Below are 2788 nucleotides of genomic sequence, written 5' to 3'. Positions count from 1 at the left end.
TCCTGGAAGAGGGGGACGGGAAGTAGCCTTGAAAAAGAGGGGAGACCTCCTGAGAGCCGATGTCTTCCAGCCTCTGGGGGGACCATCAGGCCCTTGCTGGGCTGCGACCCCTGGAGGCGCCCTGAGGACCTCAGGCCATGTTCCTTTAGCTTGGTCCTTCGCAGGTCCTAGCACTAGCCTACCTTCTGAATGTCTCTCCCAACTGCAGAAGCCTTTTGAAAACCAAACGGGCCCATTTGCCGGCCCTTGGGCATTCCTTGTCTGCAACACCTCACCTGCCATCCACCCCTTCCTCCCTATCGCCCAGACTCCCAGGAAAACCTCCTCTGTGAAGCCTTCTCCCTTCCGTGTGGACTGAGCATCTCTCTGGCCAGACTTCTCAGGGCGTCTCACCTGGTCTCCCTGTGGATGGAAGTGGGTGGAGCAGGGACAGGAGAAAATACCTCCCGGAGTGGGGGGTGGGCAACCCGCATGAGAGTGAAGCTAGGGGACAGGACAGAAAGGGTGTGCCAGCTTGAGTGGCATTGGACGCTGGCTCATCCTGTCTCGTATGACCCACCATTCATTTCGTGAGTATCCCTCACCTGCTGGGCACCTGTCACGGGGTTAGCGTTGATGAGAACAACAGCTGTCTTCTTGTGGCTCACGGCTGGGGGAGACCTTAGCCAGAAAATCACCACGAAGGAGGGAAAATGGGAAAATATTTGATGCCAGGAAAGCATGGGACGGAGGCACGTAATGGGGTGTGTGTCAGACTTGCCCAAAGAAGTGACATTCCCTGACCCGGAGAAGGTGTCCGCCGCTCCGGGGCTCTGGCCAGTGTTGGGGAGGGCCCTGGCCATGTGAGGACTGGTCCCCGCCTACTTGGAGGGTGTGCCCTTTTGAGCTGGCCAATCGCTGGCCTTTCCCCAAAAGCCCTTTCTTCTAGAATGTCTCCCCACAGAGGCCTAAGCTACACCCTAGGAGCCAGACTAGGGCAACTAAAGGGGTTTCTAGCTGCTCTCACTACTGTGGGGAGCCCTGCCATTCATGGGACACACCACTCTGGCAACACCCCACTTCCCCAGACCTCTGCCAGCTGGCTCCTCAGAGGCCCCTCAGAGGCCCAAGGCCCTGACCTCCGCATTGTCCACACACCCTCACTCCCGGGTTCCTGGCCACACCCCCTGGGGATTTCTGTGTGGTCCTATTGGTCACAACGCTGTGAGCTCGGGTAGTGGTCCACACTTTCTTGCTGAACCTCACAAGGGTACAGGGTTCAGGTCAGCAAAGGGGGTGGACACGGGCTGAACCAGGGCCAAGGGTCAGGGCCAGTGAGTTGGACTACAGAGACTGGACTTAAGAGCCCACGGTGGCCCCCTATAGGATGTCCCTCTACAGTATACCGGCCTCCTCCAGCCACGTCCACTGGGGTCTTCAAGGGGTTGCTGTCCTGCAGTGGGTCTTCTCCTTCTTGGGGCTCGGTGAGGCTCAGCACCTGGCACTCTGCTTCCTGGTTACCAGGAGGGAGGCAGGACAGGGATCTCTGGGGGCTGCTGAAGGAATGAGAAGGAATTTCCTGGGGCAGGAGGGCCCGAAGCCATGGAACGGGGGGCAGGGGGGGGGTGTAACTGGGAACTTAAATGTCTGGGTCCTGAGTATCCCCCACTCTATCCTCCGGCCCAGGTGTGCCTGGCCCTGTTGTTCCTCGCTCTTCTAAGCCGAGCCCGGGTCCTAGCCATCCTCCACCTAGTCTGGTTCTATAGAGACAGGGACACGCTGCGGGCAGGAGGCCGCTGCTCTGCCTGTGTTTGCAGCTGGGCCATCTGGAGACATTTCCGAGATTACTTTCCTGTGTCGGTGAGGCCATCTAGGAACGGTGTCCTGGGTGGGGGCAAGGCTTTGGAATAGACTCTTCTCCGGTTACCCACCAGAAGTCTAATCTTACGGCCAGAGTGGGTATGTTGCCTTTGCCCCCAGCTGGTTAAAACCGCAGAACTGGATCCCTCCCGACACTACCTCCTTGGCTTCCACCCTCAAGGGGCCCTGGTCGTCGAGGCTTTGCAACTTCTGCTCAGAGGCCATGGGCTTCTCCAGCCTCTTCCCTGGCCTCAGGCCCCACCTCCTCATACTGCCTTGTTGGTTCCGCCTCCCCTCTTCCGGGACTACATCAGTGTAGGGGTGAGAAGTGAGAACTGATTCAGGGCCCCCGGTCCCTGCTGTTGTCACCCCCTACATCCCTGGGGTGGGGTGTGGGAGCTCCTGGTCCCGGCTCTACCTTCCTGGCGCCCTCTCCCCCTTTTCTCAGAGACCCAGGCATCCGGGCCCCCTCTGCCCTCCCCCCAGGTTTGGTGTCCTCTTGCAAGGCAAGCGCTGCCTTTGAGTTGTCCCGGCCTGGGGGCGGCCGGGTGGCCGTCCTGGCCGTGGGAGGGCCCCTGGAAGTGCTGGAGGCAAAACCCGGCGAGCTGCCTTTGCGGATCCGGAATCAGAAGGGCTTTGTCAAGTTGGGACTGGAACACAGGTGAGGGAGCCTCAGTGGCCGGGCGGGAAGGTCGCGGGCTACCCCGTCCGGGAGGAGCGCGGCGCGCCCGGGGAACCCGGGCTCACGCGCGCACATGCTCTCCCCAAGGCCTCCATGGTGCCTGTCTTCTCTTTAGGGGAGAACGAGCTCTTCCAGCAGTTCCCGAACCCTCCGGGCTCGGGGCTGCGGAGCGCGGCCCTGCCGCGGTTTCACGGCCCCTTGGGCCTCCTCCTGCCCTTCCGCACGCCCATCCACACACTCGGGGAGCCCCGGCCCCCGCCCCTCCGG

This window comes from Ursus maritimus, unplaced genomic scaffold (genome assembly GCF_017311325.1).
Source record: "Ursus maritimus isolate PB19 unplaced genomic scaffold, ASM1731132v1 scaffold_2, whole genome shotgun sequence".
In the NCBI taxonomy this organism is placed as follows: domain Eukaryota; kingdom Metazoa; phylum Chordata; class Mammalia; order Carnivora; family Ursidae; genus Ursus; species Ursus maritimus.
Note: the sequence above shows the minus strand (reverse complement) of the source record.